Below are 19,915 nucleotides of genomic sequence, written 5' to 3'. Positions count from 1 at the left end.
CAATTGTTAAAAGATCCCTCTTAGTTATAACCATTCCAGGTTGCTGCAGCTGCCTCATAGCTGGTCCCTATGGCATCAGTATTTTCCCTAGTCTTTGCTACACTCAGTGGAACTCTTCTGTATTTTTTCTGCTCTTAGGTTGCCTTGAAGAGTCAGAGACACCCAGAGTGCTGTGAACCAAGAAGGTTTGGGAACTTGTGAGTGACGACCTTTTTTAAAAGTGGGAAGCAACAGACTGCAGGCTGGGACAGAGGAGGTGGGCACTGCAGCTTGGGCGGTGAGGCAGAAACGGCGCATGCGCCGGGGAAGGAGTGGCAGGTCTCCCGGCACCCGCACCTCCGCCTTGACCCTTCATGACGCCCACTGTGTATGGGGAGACGAGACCGCAACGCTCAGGGAGGATTAATGCCTCAGAGGCCACTCCGCCTTCATTTCAGAAATTTTTAAATTACTTAAACAGCATGACAATTTTGTTGAATTTCCATCTTTCTCATTGAAAATTTCTTTTTTCTCACCATTTTAGTCACCCAAGGCTCAAAACCTCAGTCATCTTTGTCACTTCCGTATCACATGGTATTAATTAGAATCAACCCTCTCTCAAGTCTTGTCAGTTCTGCAATATAATTGTGTTTCTAGGCTTAGAAAAAGGTATGAACCAGATAGATACATGGTGCATTTTATTTTTTCCCCCTACATTGGTCTTCTTTCTTTATTAAGCCCTACAAGGTATCAATTGTTAAAAGATCCCTCTTAGTTATAACCATTCCAGGTTGCTGCAGCTGCCTCCTAGCTGGTCCCTATGGCATCAGTATTTTCCCTACTCCTTGCTACACTCATGTTTATGAATTATATTTTCATCATGTTATTTCATATTCAAAATTCTTCAAAGATTGGCTTCTACCTATTATTTACCTGATTAGAGGAGTTAACATGCTGATGCACACAGAACCACGCTTTAAAATTGTGACATCATTTACCCTACACTCCCCACTTACTCCTCTGTCGTTTCTCTGTAGCACTGTAGACAAATTTACCTATTTTATCATCTGTCCATGTCTCATAAGCTCCCTAAGAGCAGGAATTTCTATCAGTTTTATACACTCTTGTATGGCCAGTGCAAGAAATAGTACTCTGCACACGTAAATGGTCTATAAGTATTTGTGGAATAAAAGTACCCAGGAGAAGAAATGCTCAATAAACGTTAGAGATTATTGTTACTATAAGACCATGATCTCTAATACTGCTGCCAACACCACTACCATTGCCAACAGACCGAAATCAACCTGCCCCTCACAGCGTGGTCTCGACCTCCTTCATCACCTATGTTACTCCAAGTTTAAGACTGCCAGTGACAGGTACTGGCAGAACCCACAGTGGCCTGTGGTCTATTCACCTGGTGGTATCCTCTGCCTTCCCATCATGGCTCATGTGTGTTATCACCCATTTATGCAAATCCCATGTGTGCTCCAACCTAACTCCAAACCCATCTTGTCCGGTCTCTGGCAGCCCACACCATTCTCTCTTTCCCATTTCCTCCCTGTACAGTCGAGGTGGGACTTAGTCACAAGCCCCAGGACAATCCTTACATCTGTGATGTAACTCTTGAGCTATCCATCACCTGTTAATGTGTAAGAGACTGAAATCTATCTTGCCTCTTTGTAGACCACCCACCTCCACCACCAACATGGCTACCCAGTTACCAACTCAGCAGCAAGACACCACTGTTGAATTAAAGTGAACTTAGACATCCACGGACTATATTTTGTGGTCAGTAGCAATTCTGTAAGTAGAATCTATTTTTCCTTAGCCACAATCTGTTTGGTTTAGGTGATTAATAAATGTTAGTTCCCAAAATTGGTTTAGTTTCAGACATTTCTAGACCATTAAGACAAGCAAAATGCCCCCTATTAAGTGAAAATCTATGACCCATCAAAGAATTTGAGCTGAAAATCACTTACTTTAAAAATTAATTTTCCTGGAGTAAAGTAGTAAAGGGGAAATTGGGTCTAACCCAATTTCTTCCACTTATTAACAGCCAGATAAAGATCGGCAAGTTACTTAAACTTCATTTTTCTCATCTGTAAAATGTAGATAATACTCCTCCTTCACGGGTTACTGTGAGGATTAAATGAAAAAGCATATGTTAAATGCTTCTCCCAAAGCAAGTAAACAATGTGCTGCTTCCCATTTTCCTTCCTTGTCCTTCAAAACAAAGAAAGCCAGAGTAGAGAGACATTATCATACTTTAGTGAAGAAAGGCCCCTGTGACCTTCCGCACCAACAAAACTGTTAAACAAGAATTGCTAAGGAGCCTTTGTGAGTGTGGACTCTGCTAACAACTAAGGCACTACAGTTTTCGCAGGGCCACAGCTCATTTCTAGCACGCCCCCAGCTCCGCCTGAGTCCTAGCCCTCTGTTCAGTTTACTGAAATTTAAATGATCCAGATTTCAAATATTTCCCCAACTCACACTGGCCTTACCTCAATTAATCTGCTAAATTGTTTTACTGTATTGACAGCCCACGGTCACATAGTTGGCAGGAAATTCAGTTCTGTACTTGCAGATATTAATATTTCTCTTTCAATTGGCAGTGACTTTTTTCCTGATTTTTGTCACTATCTGAGTAAAAAATGAAAACTATTTTTCAGCCTCAAGGCATGTTAAGATGAAGACGAGAGGCAGAGTGGGGCACAAGGCAAAGCCACTCAGGCCCTTCACTTTCCCAGGTGGACACGGAAACATAAAGCCGCCTCTGAGCAGCCGCCGCGCCTGGAGAGCCAGTCCACAAGGCTCCAGCCCCGCCGCGCGCAGTGGCTCAGCCAGCCCCCAGGCCCGCTGCCCCTTGGATGCCTCCCGGGCCAGCCTCCCGCTGAGCAGGAAAGAGACTTGGCCTCCAGGCAGGATTAGGCTTTCAAGCAGCCCCAGGAGGAGGAAGTTACTTGTTCCCACGGGCCTGGGTTTTTCTTTTTGTGGGTGTGTTTTCTCTTTCTGAAACCAGGAAGCTAAATTTGCCTAATGGTTAAGCCCAAAAGGATTACCGATTCTTTCTTCAAGAACCCACAGTGGCCTGTGGTCTATCCCACCCTCCAAGTTAAAAATCAGTCCATTTCCAAATCACCCTGACTCGAGGGAGGGTTTCCTGATGCCCCAGCGAAGCTATGGCGTTCCATCACTTTTATGAAAAGGATGACATGAACAGAGCATTCATATTTATGTTTCTCATTCTTCTCACCCAAACTCCAAAAGTGCAAATGCGAAAACATATATATCTAAGTTTCCTAAAGGGACAAAATCAAAATTTCGTGTCCCCCCCCTTTCTTTTACCTCTTTTAAAGAAACTACTATTAGTTGCAGATTCTCACACACTTAACATTCTTCATATTTCCCTTAATTGGCCCTGAAGACACAGCAAGTTTTTCTTTTCTTGCAATAACTGAGATCCTCTTTCTCTCCCCTCATTTCTGCTGAGAACGCGTTCTCCCTCACACACCCCATCACGCAACAGCACTTCCTGTCAGGAATTTTTGACTGCTGTCATCTTTGCTGCTGGAGTCCACCTTCCCTAGTGTGACCTCCAATGAGCAGAGAAGCGTCACCTCAGCCCCAGCACACCCCTTCATGGGCGCCCGGTGGAGGGGTCAGTTAGGGTCCTGCCACTGGCGGCCGTGTTGGCTGAAGCACTGTGGGCACAGGCTGAGCGTGAACCCCAAGCTACTGCTGGACCTTGAGAAGTCACTCAAGCCCTCGGCCTCAGTTGACTCATTTGGAAAATGAGGATATTGCCGCCTACCCCACAAGGCCAGAGTTAGGACCCACTGAGATAACACACCTAGAGCACCTAGTGCCCCTCGGTCTGGGAGGGCTCCGGTAGTATCACACATGTGTGGTGGCCTACAGATGCCTTATTATTCCTCAGCGGTCCTTTCTAGAGCTGTCATTCTTAGTTCACTTAAACACATTTTTAGCTGCATTGGTTAGAACAGCATATTCTGTATTTGTCCTGTCAAGGCAAAAGGCAATGATTCAATGACTCTTTTTTTTTCTTTTTTGAGTCATGGTCTTGCTCTGTCACCCAAGCTGGAGGATAGTAGCCCTATCATAGCCCACTGCAGCCTTGAACTCCTGGACTCAAGGCAACGATTCTTAACCCCGGCTGCCCATTAGAGCAGGGGAGATTTCAAGAAAAATACACATGTCCCGTTCCACCCAGGCCAGTTAAATCAGAATCTCTGGGGGACATGCCTGGGCGTGGGTATTTTTAAATCTCCGCAGGGGAACAAGTACTTATAGACTTTTCCATGGTTCTAAGTACAATGAAGAAAATAAAAGCAGAGTAACCGGAGAGGGAGGGAGGGAGGGGATGGCTGGTCCAGGAGGCCTGTGTGAGATTCCACCTAGGTCTCCGTGGAAGGGAACCACCATGCAGAGTGACATCACACTGGAACTGGAGAGACAGGGAGCGGACAGCGGTCGAGCTGAGACAGTAAATGGCAGAGCCACACGCTGCCACCCAGACCACCCTGGTTCCTTCTCATCATAGTCTTGCTTGGTCAGCTCTTCCTTCAATTTTGTGTAATACCTCAACTTCCTTCAAATAAATTCCCTATTTTTGCTTAAGCCAGCAAGAGGAGGTTTCCATAGAAACCAAAGAACTTCTAAGAAAACAACATGTCATGAAGTTTAAACTGGTCTTATTTTCGTAGTCATGTTTGCCGAACACGGAATTCAAATCAGGAGATTTGGAGGGAATCTATTACAGCCTCTGCCACTGAGTATCCCAACATAATTCCTTAACTTTTCCTGGGTCAAACACAATATCCATCTCGTCCAGCTCTAATTCTGCGAACCTCTGAGTCTGGGACCACGTTCACTTCTTGAGCATAAGCCAGACACCTGAGACTCCAGAGGAGGAAGTGCGACCCAGGCTGAGGGAGGACCCCGCAGGTGTTTAGGGAGCTCTTCCCTCCCCTGCTAGCTCCCGGGTCAGGCTTCATTAGCACCATCGCCCCCCACCTGCACTCCACAAGGCGGACAAAATGTGAACAGTGTCTCCAGGCTATAAAAACTTCCAAATAATAGTTTCAAAATAAAAACTCTCTCTGACCTCAATCATCACCCCAAACTGACAGAAATCTGATGTTTGATTTTGCTGTCTGATAGGACACATGCACACACAGTGGCATTTAATTACTCTGCGTGGTGTAACGAGCAATGTTACCATTCCCACCCACCGCTCCAGGATGCAGACGGAGGTCAGCCGGGCTCCAGTCCCCCGGGGAGCAGGGAGAGGCACTGTGGAATTCAGTACATGATGAGGGATTTATATCTTCCTTCACATCTGGCATAGGAGTCATCCTCAAAGCCAGGACACCCATTTAGAACAATTGTCCCAGAGTAATGGCTGCATCACTGCCCGCAGATGTAAATACATGTCTTCCTGTCATCTGTGATCCACTTTGGCCAGAGAAGTGTCATGTTTGCAAATCAGGAATAATCTTTTGAAATCACCCATTCTGACAAAGTTCAGGAGAAACAGAAACTAATCTTTTCTGTACATTTTTGGTTGCCTAGCTAATTTCTTTCTGTTTTTAGTAGAGACGAGATCTTACTGTTGCTGAGGCTGGTCTCAAACTCCAGACCTCAAGCAATCCTCGCGCCTTGGCCTCCCAGAGTGCTAGGATTACAGGTGTGAGCCACCACACCTGGCCCTCATTATGTGCTATTCTTTTTAAAAAGAAAAGAACAGCTACTCTTTTAAATATTAAGATGCCATTATCTGTGAGTTCAAAAATATAAAAATATGCATATTTTCATTAAGTACATGCTTATTGAATATTTGTTCCTTTTTTTTAAAGATAATAGTTCTTTTTCTGTTTTGTCCTTAAATGCCGCTTCATAGAAAGTAAGGAGAAATTTACTTATTCTTAAAATAGTTTTAATGGACTTGAGTAAAAAGTAGGTCTTTCCCTGTTTAATATTGAAAGAAAATATTATTTGAAAAGTCTAGCACATGATTTATTATTAGGTGAATATATTTTCATTATTTCTTTTCTTTTCTTTTTTTTTTGAGACAGAGTCTCACTGTGTTGCCCAGGCTAGCGTGCCGTGGCATCAGCCTAGCTCACAGCAACCTCAAACTCCTGGGCTCAAGCAATTCTTCTCCTCAGCCTCCCAAGTAGCTGGGACTACAGGCATGCGCCACCATGCCTGGAAAGTTTTTTCTATATATATTAGTTGGCCACTTAATTTCTATTTTTAGTAGAGACAGGGTCTCACTCTTGCTCAGTCTGGTTTTGAACTCCTGACCTTGAGTGATCCTCCCACCTCGGCCTCCCAGAGTGCTGGTATTATAGGGATGAGCCACCACACCTGGCCTATTTTCATCATTTCTAATCCAAGCTGAACCTGTTTTCCAATTCAAACATTGCCCTGACAGAAGGTAATAAAAGCTAACATTTCTTTAACACTTACTATGTGCCTGGTAATTAACGTGGATTATTTCATTCAATCCTAACAACAACTGGTCAGATACTATTATCCCTATTTAACAGATTAGAAAATTGAGGTTTAGAGAGGTAAAGCAAGATTTTAGAACTGGAAAAGACTTAAAAGGTCATCTAGACCAGCAACATCACCATTTCTGGGGAATATGTTAGCAATACAAATTCTCAGGCCCCACCCTAGACCTGCAGAATCAGACTCTGGGGAAGTGGGGGTGGGGCGGGGGAATCTGTGTCTGAGCAAACCCTCTAGGGGATTCTTATGCTTGCTAAATTTAAGAATCACTGATGATCAGGCCGGGCGGGGTGGCTCACGCCTGTAATCCTAGCACTCTGGGAGTCCAGGGCAGGCGGATTGCTCGAGGTCAGGAGTTTGAAACCAGCCTGAGCAAGAGCGAGATCCCGTCTCTACTATAAATAGAAAGAAATTAATTGGCCAACTAATATATATAGAAAAAAAAAATTAGCCGGGCATGGTGGCGCATACCTGTAGTCCCAGCTACTCGGGAGGCTGAGGCAGCAGGATCACTTGAGCCCAGGAGTGTGAGGTTGCTGTGAGCTAGGCTGACGCCACGGCACTCACTCTAGCCTGGGCAACAGAGTGAGACTCTGTCTCAAAAAAAAAAAAAAAAAAAAAAAGAATCACTGATGATCTAACCAGCCTCCTTCTTTCACAGACAAGACAGTCCAAAATCCAATAACATGGACATGATGAAGTGAAAAAAACAGAATTCACAGCCTTCAAGATCTTAAAACTTAAAGATTCAGGACCTCAAATATTAATACTTCTTTATTATTTGGTTCTAATTGCACAGAAGTATCTATTTTCAAAAAACTTGAATTTAATAAATATATTTAAGTAAACTATAGTCAGTATAATTAAACCTAGATAGCGAGGCTTAGTGGTATCTGGAGTTGCAGTGTGCACGTTCGCAAAACATCAGGCAAAGGACCCCAAGAGGTACAACGTGCAGGGCAGGCAGCATTTAGTTCTAGAATGCCAAGGGATTGGACAGCCCAACACAGCAGGACGGAAACTGAAATAAGAAGATAGATTTTCAAAAGGAAGAACAGATAATAGATAAGGCTTTGACACAGAGTGCAGCCACAGTCAGCAACCCACAGTTAATATGATAAGTATTATAAAATGGAGTTTTTCATCTAATTAACAAAACCGTTTATGCTCTCCTAGTCCAACTGGACACTATTAAATTATTCTAATTCAAAGCAGGTGAAACCCCAGGCACACTGAAGCAGATGGCTCAGAGCCAATTTCAAGTTGAATCGACCCTGAATCCCATTTGAAACAGATCCCCACCAGTTGTCCACCTTTTCTACATTTGTCTGAAACTTGGCTCAAGTGAATAGGGGGCGAGGGGAGGAGAGTGAAGAGAAAACAACTTCCTAGGCCTTTTAATTTTACCTATTAAGTAAATCTGCTGGATATTGTTTGGAAATAGTGTTTTCAGAGAGAGAGAGAGAGAGATGGTGATGCAAAGAGGATACAAAGGACATAACCACCATGGGGGTTCTGTTACCTGGATTCCACCAAAATTGCTGGCAACTAAGGCTCAGAGAAAGGTCCCCGAGCTGGGGCTGGTCACAGACTGCATGCAGACCGCTGCCATGGCAGCCTGAGTCGCCGCCCAGTCCCTCTCTGAGCTTGGAAGGAACCGATCACTTCTCACATTAGTGAACAAGAACATTCTCTTCTTCTTCTTCCACTTTCACTTCAAGGGAGCATTTGCACCCTAAAGTATGGGGCTTGTCTCAGCATATTTCATGTCAAGTCAGAAAATGCTTATGCGGGGCAGCAGGGCTGGCCTCTGCCGGGCACATTCAGTACCCCGTCCCCTGGAATTAGTGCCAGGGCCCCGATCCTCTCCTCCACCCCACTGACCTACTGCCCCGCACTGGCCCTCATGGGCGCTGTCCTACAGCTCTCCAGCCTGGCCTTCCTTTACTCCTTTTCTTTTCCCATCACCATTCAGTTTCTTTCTCTCTCTCACGCACACACCTACCACTGCCACCAAACCCCACCCACCCCACTCTCTATACTGCATGCTGCCATTCAGTCATCTTTCCAAAAACAACTACAGTTTTCTTTCTTCCATTGCCTCGATGCGAGTCACTCCTCCACAATAGCCTGTCTCCCTGGTTTTATAAGCGGCGTCTCATTGCAACCGCTCCTCTGTACCAGCCACACGGAAAACCAACACCCCACGGCCTTTCATGCCTCCTGCAGCCCTCACACCTGCTTGCTTCCCCAGAATACCCATCCCATGAGCAGCCACCTTCTTGTTTCAAGGTAGGAGGACTGCTTCAGCCCAGGAGGTCAAGTCCAGCCTGGGAAATATAGCAAGACCCCATCTCTAAAAGTAAAATAAAGGATGCATAAAATAAACTTTTTTATTTGGCAAGAATAAAAGAATTTGTTTGCAATTATTTCTCCACCAGTACCTCAAAAGACTCCTTTACTTATACCTTTAATATGGTTGAAATTCAATCATTACAACTTTAATCCTTTTGCTCAAGGATTTGCTCAGCATTTTCCAGATTTGCCAGCTCACAAGACCAAGATATTTGTTAAAAATACAGTTTCCTGGGCCCTGCCCTAGGCAGACTCCTGAATTAGTCTCCAAATGGGGGTTGTGGTCATTTGCATTTATAGTAAACAATGCAGATAATTCTCATACTAACTTGACTTAGGCGATACTGCATCCCCACTAAAATGTGAGTACCTTTGGGAATACAGCAACATAGCAAACTTTATTAACTATTTATACTTTAATGTGAATTATTTGGGAAAATCCTCTGCTAAAAGATTTTAATGTGACACATTAAAAATCACAGCATCACAGAGAAGAAAACTAGAGTATAATTATGCTGCTTTCTATTTTAAAAAAAGATTTTAATGGAGGAAGTGGGAAAAAAGAAAAAGATCATGAAATGTGTCCAGTTTTGATTTTTGCAAAACATATCTTGGATATGAGTCCATTTTACATCCAACCCCTTTGTAATCAAAATACTTACTTAATAAAGTAGCTTCAACACACAGATGTCCCACTAACATTATTATGTAATTTGTAATTTTTGATAAGGAGCATAATCAATTTTTCTAGTGGTTAAATGCTGATAATACCAACTATGGATCTAATTATGGAATTTCATTACTATATAAAAAATAGAGAGTCAAGGTGAATAAACCCATTACACAAGGGCCATTTTAAAAGAAATTATAATTTTATAGTCCATTTTTAAAAAAAGATATTTTTTAATCAGGAAATGCAATATCACAACTGTGTTTAGGTACCCTTGTTTCTACCTCAGAATATAAGAATTTCTTATTTGGGTTAAAATTTCAAAATATACTTAACTGCAGGGGTGGCATGGTCTACCTATAGCGTTAGATTTTATAAAGGTTGTGACTAAGATGCTTTTGAGCCTGATTTATTTATTTTTCCTCAACTGCCCACATAACCACTTCACTGCAAAAGCTGTTTTGTGTCATTATACCTGGCCATGCATCCTTAAAGACACATTGCAAAAGAGGCACGGGCATGCTGAAATGGTCTTCAGTCCAATTCCTCTGAAGTACATGTATTAATAGTTGTACACCTTTTCTCTTCTCAGCAGCAGCCTAGCTGGGGGCTACGTGTTTTTTTAGGTGGTAGCTTGCCCCAGACACAATGCTCTGAGTTGCTTTTTTCCCCTTCCATTGGAACGGGAAACAGTGGATGGAGAAAGGAGAGAGGGCTAGACGGATGTGATGGCCAATGGAACAGACCACAGTGATTCTGAGCTCACTCAGAAGCAAACTTCCACATCTCCACCTGGACGTCCACCCCACCCCACCTCGCCAGTGAGACCTGTCCCCTTCCCAATGCACTCACAACCCACTTCCTTCCCACCTTCCCTCCCTTCCACCTCAGCGAAGGGCACCACCAGCTGCTGAGGTTTAAAACTGAGAAGTCATCCTTGATTCCTGTTTTTCTCACTCTCCAAATACAGTCCCTCAGCAAGATCTTTCAATGGGCATACAAAACCGGTCTCCTCCACTCCCCTGCCATAGCCGCCTGGGCTGGGCCGGTGCCGGGCAGCTCGCAGGGCTCTGCCCCTAGGCTTGCCAGATAAAATGCAGGATGCGTTTCACATAAACAGCAAATCATATAAATACGTTCCAAATATTGCACAAGACATACTTACGCTAAAATGTATTCATGGCCTACCTGAAATTTAAGCTCAGCCTGGCATTCTGTATTTTTATTTGCTAAGTCAGGCAAGCCTATCCACTCCCACACTCCCCACACAGGCCAATCTTTACTGATTAAAACCCTCCCACATAAGTAACTTCATATTCAGTTTAAAAAAAAATAAAAAAATAAAAATAAAAAAAAAATAAAACCCTCCCACAGCTTTCTTAAGAAGTTAGCGTAAGATTTATGTTCTTTACCTAGGCCTCGAGGGCCTTTGCTTGGAAAAGTTGCCCTGCTGTCCTCTCCAACTCCTCTCAGCCTCTGACTTCAGCCACAGAAACCCTCCTTCTTCTCTGCAGACACCCAGGCTCATCTCGACCTCAACACCTTTGCACTTGCTGTTCCCTCTGCCTAGAACCCTTTTCCACCCTTGTCTTCCAGATCACAGCTGGACGAGACCCCTCCCATACCAACCTACCTAGAGCAGCCTCCGCAACACCCACACTCCCTAGCCCAGCGCCTGTTGGATTTTCCTCACAGCTCTTAATCCAACCTGAAAGTATTTATTAGTATATTGTCTTTGCATCCCACTGGCGACGCATGTACCATTAAAGCAGAGCTGTGCCTCTTTTATTTTGTTTTGTTTTTCACTGTCTACAGAGCACATGGAACCGAGCAAGGCATTTAATGGGCCCTCAATATTTATTACATTTAATAATAAATGAATGAATGAGTTTCCCATCAGTAAAAGGAGAGCTCTTTAAGCTCTAGGCAGTATTTCCTTATCTTCAACTTTCTTTTCAACTTGTCGACATCCCTAAACTTTTCCGACACCAGATTCAGATTTCTTTCCACCAAGTAGCGAATGCACGTTGCCAACTGCTGCCTGGTGCTGCCGGGCCCAAGAGTTCAGGGTCATCAAGATCATTGTCTCAGTCTATAGGCAAGTGACAGCTGATACAATTACTTGAGCATTTCATTGTATTTTAACCTAGTAGTTTCTAAAATTTAGTAAAAAGCCAAAAACCCAAGGCGTTGACATGAAGGCTATGAGAAGCAGAGGCTCCATAACCCTAGTTCAAATGCAACAAGGTGAAGACCACAGGCAGTCAGAACGCAGGGACTCTCTAACTTTAAGCAACGCACTCTTTCTGAATTAAACTAATAGCCTGAGTGCTGAAGTTTAAAACCTCAGCGCTTGTGAAGAAAATACATACAATTAACGACCAAAGATGAAACACTGTACATCCATTGAAAATTATGTTTAAGTGGGAATGTGTAATTATGAATAGTATAACCTGCTTAGCTGTCTGAGAATTGTTGCTCTTATTACATATAACTCAATTTTTGGCTTTCCGTCTTAGGAGGGGGAAACAGGATGCCTGTGGACTATTCATAGCATGGCTAAAAGGTAGTGTCCTAAAAGGTAGTAGTCCTTAGGCAGCATATGATAAGCCCTCCCACGATTTTATAATCCTCCTTATTCTCATGAACTGTTGGAGTTTCTAAAGAAGTAAAAATTGAAGTTTTAGTTCCAAGTTTTTTTTTTTGTTTTTGTTTTTGAGACAGAGTCTTGCTCTGTCACCTAGGCTAGACACCATGGTGTCAGCCTAGCTCACAGCAACCTCAAACTCCTGGGCTCAAGTGATTCTCCTGCCTCAGCCTCCCCAGTAGCTGGGGCTACAGGCAAGCACCACCACGCCTGGCTAAGTTTTCTATTTTTAGTAGAGATGGGGTCTCGCTCTTGCTCATGCCAGTCGCAAACTCCCGATATCAAGCAATCCTGCCTCGGCCTCCCAGAATGCTAGAATTACAGGCATGCGCTATCGCACCCGGCCTTAGTTTCATCTCTTATGAGCTGCTAGACAATAAAATGTTTGCAGTTGCCCAGCCCTTTCTGTTTAGGCAGACAATTTTAAGACAGAACCAGAAGTCACAGGGCACAAGAGGAAGGGAAGTGCCTAAGTGCCAGTGACGGGTGTTGGAGTCCATAAACGGATTCCAGCAAGAAAGGAAAAAAGTGACAACACAAATATGTTAAACAGAAGCAAATTATTCCAGGAATGCCATATTATTAATAAACGCCCCCAATTTCAGGACTCTCAATGTTCACAGTTTCTTTAACCATTTCACAGATATAGTTGTGCAAAGTACCGGCACATATTTTCTTTAGGAAGACCTTGAAAATACAGCAAGCCAAGTTCTGCCAGCGGGATCATTTGGCATTCAGCATGTTTCCCTGAACAGCTTCCTAACACCAAGCGATGAGAAAGAGCAAGACAGTCTCAGCACTCTCGAGCTCGGGAAGCAGCTGGAAAAATGGGCAAATCCACGCAGAGGCTCATGGGACTCAGCAGGTGCAACGACAGAGGTGTGCGCCACATACGTTAGGGCCACAGAGGAGACCAGACTGCCGCAGCCTCACGCAAGCACAAGATTAATGCCTCAGGTGCAGGTTAATTGGACTTCCTTATCTGACATTGTTTATAGTTTGCATTTTTAATTGAGGTTAAATTTATATACTGTGTTTGGATAGTAGTGATGTAGCAAAAAATGTGAATGTACTTAATGCCACAGAACTGTACACTAAAAAATGGTTAAAATTGTATATTGTTATGGACATTTTTCTACAAAAAAAAATCAAGAAAAATAAATTTTGATTTTCCATTAAAAAATGTACATACAATGAAAGGAATAGATCTTACCTGCTCCATGAGGTCAGTTCTGATGCATGTATTAAATATACACCCATCTCCCATCACAAAGTACAGGACTTGCCTGTCACCTCTCAGTCCCCTGCCTTTTCTTTTTAAGTCAGTCACCTCTTCCCCCATGACCACTGTTCTTGAACTTCACATAAATGAAGTGTGTATTCTTTTTTGTTTGACTTATTCCACTGAAGATAATGTTTTCAGATTCAAGCAGTGTTGACTGTATCAGTATCTTTTTGTTGGCTAAGTATCCCATTTTATGATGATGGACATTGGAGATACTTTCAGGGTTTTTTAATATTATGAAGAGAGCTGCCATGTTCAGTATGGGACTTGTCTTTTTCTGGACATGTTCTCCTCTCTCTTGCATAAAATACTTAGGAGTGGAATTCCTTGGTTGTGTAGCAGACATACGTAGAATTTTCTAAGAAACTGCCAAAGGGTTTCCTGTAAGTGGCCGTATCTGTTTACACTCCAGTCTCCCAGTCGGCGTGTTTTGTGAGGGATGCCGATGGCTCACCAAGCAAATGTTTCTGATACCGAAAGAGGAAGATCATCCTTGACAGGACAGGGTTATGGGCTTCCTGGAGGGCTGCTCCTGTTTCCTGAGACAGGACTACACCCCACTCAGCTGGAGTTTAAATGTGGTGCATTTCTTTTCTAACAAAGCACTTTCACATACTCTTTCACAACCAATCCTGATTAAATCTTTTTCTTTTTTTAAGGGACAGAGTCTCACCCTGTCACCCAAGCTAGTGTATGGTGGTGCGATCATAGCTCACTATAACCTTGAACTCCTGGCCTTAAGCAATCTTCCTGCCACGGCCTCCCAAAGTGCCAGGATCAAAGGCGTGTGAGCTGCCATGCTCAGCCCTAATTAAATCTTGATAAGAAATTCTAGCAGATGGCAAAATAGCAGCTCCGAGAGGGGGTAATTTGCCCAGAGTTCACAGGACAACCTCTGACACCCAGCCTCTGACTAACCAAACAAAGATGCCCATTTCTGAATATATCAAATAACCTGCTGTCAAAAGGAAGAAAAAAAAACCCAAACTACTGAATGATGTGAGTTATGAAAGAACTGTGCTACACTTGTGGTTCCCTACTAAATACTCCTTTCTCACTCATAGGCTGCTTTGCAGAAGTCGAGATGAACAGGCAACCCCCGGGACTGCTGGCGGTGTGTCCCAGGGCCAGGGGAGAGGCCCTTTGCCCATGGAGAGATCCCGGCCTGCATGGGGAGTCCCCCCAGTGAGAGAAGGTCTGCGCTCCCACACTGCACAGCCCAGCCAGGGCAACGCTAAACAGCGAAGCTCTCCCAGCAGGCGGTGCCCCCGCCCATCCCAGGTGCTTCGTTTGGGGGTGATCGGAAAGAATAAGCACTCCAACCTCAGGACACTGTCCATCCTCCTGACTGGGCCTTCTGTGGCCCTCTTTTCTCAAGGCGACCTTGAGGTCGCTTTTCTAGCTAGGTAGCTATTCCGGACACATCTCACCGCTCTAGGACATCTGACTTTCAGGTGGGAACTGATCAGACATTAACAAGGCCGCCTTAATCCACTGATTGCACAGTTTCCAATAGTAGCCCAAAGGCTCCTGTGGTGGCTGAATCTAGTGAAATGGTCTCAGCCTTGGGACACACCAGGATCACAGGGGAGCGCTGAAGAGCACCAATGCCTGGGTCCCCCGCCGTTCCCACATCATCAGTTGGGGTGCACCTGGGGTGAGGGAGGTTTAAATGCTTCCTGTTAGTAGCAATGAGCAGCCAGGCTTGAGAACCACTAGAAAAACCCTACACTACAGCCTTACCTGCCTTTGGAAAAGAATAAAATGCATAGTTCAGTACGTAGGGAACCTTATCAAACCGTGATCTCCACCTTAGAATCTAAATCATAGGAATAGAAACATGGATGGCAGCCAGGCGCGGTGGCCTGTAATCCTAGCACTCTCCGAGGCTGAGGCGGGAGGTAGCTCTAGGTCAGGAGTTCGCGAAACCAGCCTGAGCAAGAGCAAGACTCCGTCTCTACTAAAAATAGAAAGAAATTAATTGGCCAACTAAGAATATATAGAAAAATTTAGCCGGGCATGGTGGCGCTTGCCTGTAGTCCCAGCTACTCGGGAGGCTGAGGCAGGAGGATTGCTTGAGCCCAGGAGTTTGAGGTTGCTGTGAGCTAAGCTAACGCCACGGCACTCTAGCCTGGGCAACAGAGTGAGACTCTGTCTCTACAAAAGAAAAAAGAAACATGGATGGCTTAACTTTGGGCCACTGGTGGGGTAACTGCTGCAGAAATGATCCTATATTGCATTACATCCATGCCCTATTTAAGATCAGGGATTGGAATTCATCCACTGCCAACCTAACCCAATACCTGAACTCCAAAAGCAAAAAAATGCTCAGGGGGTGAAAAAAGGCTGTGGTCGATAAACAGAGCCCAGTATTGCAAGGGCATTTGCTGGTGTTCAGTAAAGTTGAATTTCATATTATATTTCATATCCTATAAACTTTATTTTTATTCTATAAACCTGACAGCCAAAAATAAAAGGGGGGGAATTTGGTGACACTATAGCCATAAAGAAAATGGTAATATTTACATTTACAAAGTACCATTTTATAAAAAATCATAGCTCACTATGCTAACTTCAGATTTAACTAGTATAAAGGTTGTGCTACCATTTTTCTTTATTTCAGGAGTCATGCCACCACATTGTTTATTATCAACTCTCAGAGAACAAATATTTTTACGATTAATAAAACAATTCTACTTTATGTTGAAAACCTCAAGATCTACATAAAGGATAAAACACTTTAAATTCTACATAGACAAACAACAATCAGGTTAAATAGATGACAAATTACATAAATAAATGCCAAATTACTTTCAAAGGCACAGTTCTCAATAAACTTCAATAATTGTTCCTTTCTGGCTGCTTTAGAAGTTAAAAAACAAAACAAAACAAAAAAAACCACCTCCATTATTCAGACGGGACTGGCAGCACACAGCCTACAGTGAGAATAGCTTCCCAGGAAATAATTTATTCCCCAGGCTCAAAGGGAAAAGCAGACAGAACAGCAAAGGGAAAAGCAGAACAGCAACAAACTTCCAACCTGTTTACTTCAGGGAAGGCTGGGAGTCAAACACAGTCAAAGTGACTTGGTTCATCATTAGTCTGCTGCTGTTGAAACTGATTTCATCTTTGTGTGCTCTCCTTTGCCAGGCTTGATGCAGAAGCCTTAACAATCTCCATTGTTCCCCACAAGATCTTTCTGTTCTTTAAATACTTTAAATAAACACCTCAAAGAAGATCAACTCTTCCGTTTGCTCACTGTGAAGACAATTTCCCATTCGGGTAAGTACAATGATGCTTTTTAAAAAATTTTTCTTTACTTTTTTTCTCTTTATCTTCCACAACAGTTATCTTTAAAAAAGACTTTTTTTTTTTTTTTTAGATGGGGTCTCTCTATGTTGCCCAGGTTGGTCTTGAACTCCTGGACTTAAGGGATCTTGGTTCCAGAGTAGCTGGCACTACAGGCACACGCCACCCTGCCTGGCAGCGTTACATTTTTTAGGTAATGACACACCAACACTGACCTCATTTGGCTTCTCTAGCCCCCGATTCTTTCCCGTGTCTGTCCAGTCACGAATCCCCTGCCACCCTGGGGGGTGGACGTTAACCCAAATCACAGTCCAAATGTCATTTTTGGCTTACATTCTTCTCATTTGTTTATCTTTGCTTGAGCCAGGAAATGCAACTAGATATGACTCAGCAAAACTATTCATCTGGCAGCCCTCTCTCTGTTGCTTCCAACTCGGAAGTGGAATCCGAAGTGGTCAGTCTGGGACAAGGCAGTAATTCTAGGTCCACCAGTAGTGTTTATTTAAGTGTATGCCCCATGTTCGTTCTGACTTGGCACTGAAAACACGGGTACAAGATCCGGCTCTATCCCTGACCCATGGACAATAAGAGCCACACAGCACCTCTGCCTGACACCAAACCTTAAGCTATCATGTTTGGGGACTGTGAAGTGCCTGGAGATCACCAGAAGTGGTTCCAGTTGGGCCACAGGTATACAAAAAAGGATCTTGTAACATGGGCCCAAGAACGAGTCCCAGGCCTGGCACTGAGATTAAACAGTTCGATTAAATAGTTGCCTTTATGTAAAAGTCAACATCAAAACACTTCTGCTTATATCAATTTCACGAAGACAAGAAAAAGTTGAGGTTTTACTTAAAGCATCATCTGATACCCTCAGTAATAAAAGGAAATGGAAGAACCCTAAGCAATTTTCCTTTTTTAAAGAAAAATTGAAGTCTTATCCATTTTTTTTTTTTTTTTGAGACAGAGTCTCACTTTGTTGCGCAGGCTAGAGTGAGTGCCGTGGCATCAGCCTAGCTCACAGCAACCTCAATCTCCTGGCTCAAGTGATCCTCCTGCCTCAGCCTCCCAAGTAGTTGGGACTACAGGCATGCACCACCATGCCCGGCTAATATTTTGTATATATATATTTTTAGTTGGTCAATTAATTTCTTTCTATTATTTTTAGTAGAGACGGGGTCTTGCTCTTGCTCAGGCTGGTTTCGAACTCCTGTCCTCGAGCAATCCGCCTGCCTCGGACTCCCAGAGTGCTAGGATTACAGGCGTGAGCCACCACGCCCGGCCTTTATCCATTTTTTAATTGCTATTATATTCAGAGAACCATCACTCAGAAATGGAAACATCCATTTTGAAAGCATCGCGAACACCTTACAGGAGGCAGTCGGCCGTGCAGGGCTGGCATGCTGAGCAGAAGCGCTGGCCGCAGAGTTTGCGTCACTTCCCAGGGAATAAGCTGGCTTCACGCAAGCATCACAGATGCACTGCCACAAACGCCAGCAACAAACTCGAAGGGGAAAGAGCGATGAGAGTCACTCAGTCCACATTTTCTTTGTCTATTATCCTTCCTTTTCCTGTTAGTAATATCTTAACTAAGACTTTAACAACTTTACAGGATCCAAGGTTTTGTAGCAGCATTTTTAGGTAAAGAGATATGAGAATATAAGATTTCAACGAGCTACTGTTTAATGGGAAGAAAAATGCAAGCTAGATAAGTATTTAGCAAAAGAAAAATGTGAGATACATACGGAAGAAAAGGCTTAATCCCATCATAATTAAGTCTTTTTTTTTTTTTTTTTTTGATATGGAGTCTCACTCTGTCACCTGGGCTAGAGTGCCGTGGCAACAGCCTAGCTCACAGCAACCTCAAACTCCTGGGCTCAAGCAATCTTCCTGCCTCAGCTTCCCAAGTAGCTAGGATTACAGGTGCACACGACCACACCCGGCTAAGTTTTGTATTTTTAATAGAGATGGAGTGGGTCTCACTCTTGCTGAGGCTAGTCTCAAACTCCTGACCTCAAGCAATCCTCACAGAGTGCTAGGAGTACAGGCGTGAGCCACCGCTCCCAGCCATATAATTAAGTCTTAGGTCTAAAAGAAATTATTTGCTTTGCTTTGCCAGAAGAGGAAAACCATTTTTTCCCTGACAAATTTTGACAAATATTAATATAATAGATAACATAAGCTGCACTGTCAGCAGAAGTTAACACAGATAAGCTCAACTGGCTTAACGCTGATCATGCTTTAAACACATGATTTAATGTTTAAATTTTCAGTGCAATTTCAATGAATGTTTTTCTTCTTCATCTTTCCAAGCCATGGACATAGTAAAAACTGCACCAAATTGGCATAACTGGGGGCTCTCCTGCTTTGACTGTACTGGCTGGTTTGCAGTGGGTGGGATTTGGGGTTTGCGTAGCAGCAGAGCTACTCTTGATAGCCAGACTTCCTGGTTCAAGTTCCAGCTCCACCTCACAGAGCAACATGACACAGGCAAGTTAATTAACCTTTAATTAACTGCAAAATAAAGGATAATAACTGTACCTCTTTCATAAGGTCGTTATGAAGATTAAGTGAATAAAAACTTGGCAAGTGTTCAGAGTAATAAATGGCATGCACTGTGCGCCCCAAACATTCGCTGCCTCCTACTTATAATCAGTCTTCAGAAGCAACTATACTCTTGTTTACATTTAAGTTAATATACAAGGTCAACTCGATAAAGTCAATGACATTACCTTCCACTTACTATAATCACAATTTTTTTTTAAAATAACCTTTCAAAGTTAAATAAAACACATCAGTTTGGAAGTCAGGCTGATTCGGATTCCATTTATTTAGTGGCTAAATGGGCAAATTATTGTCTCTGAGCCTCAGTTTCCTTATCAATAACAACAATATCAATAACATACCTTCTAAGGAATTGACCACCCAACAGAGGACACACGTTTAATAAATGACTGCTGTTTTTACTGTATTTTCTGTGAAAGGTAATTATTGCCTTGTACAAAAGTAAAACAAGCAATAACTCTTCCAACTATGAAAACAACTTGCTTTCCCTTCTGCACCAAAACGAATCATTTCCCGGCTCCTTTTTCTCCTTGGTCCTCATATATCAGTCTCTCATCTGAAGAAAACC

The 19,915-nt window shown here is 43.3% G+C and overlaps 1 protein-coding gene across 2 annotated transcripts in view; it reads right to left on the bottom strand.

The window, feature by feature from the left end:
- LYN (LYN proto-oncogene, Src family tyrosine kinase) overlaps positions 1 to 19,915 on the bottom strand; it is a 133,112-nt gene that overhangs the window by 94,603 nt on the left and 18,594 nt on the right. The window lies entirely within an intron of this gene.

The sequence above is a fragment of the Microcebus murinus genome, chromosome 7 (assembly GCF_040939455.1).
Source record: "Microcebus murinus isolate Inina chromosome 7, M.murinus_Inina_mat1.0, whole genome shotgun sequence".
NCBI lineage: Eukaryota > Metazoa > Chordata > Mammalia > Primates > Cheirogaleidae > Microcebus > Microcebus murinus.
The sequence above is the reverse complement of the archived record's forward strand: the minus strand, read 5'-3'. Positions and strand labels throughout refer to the sequence as shown.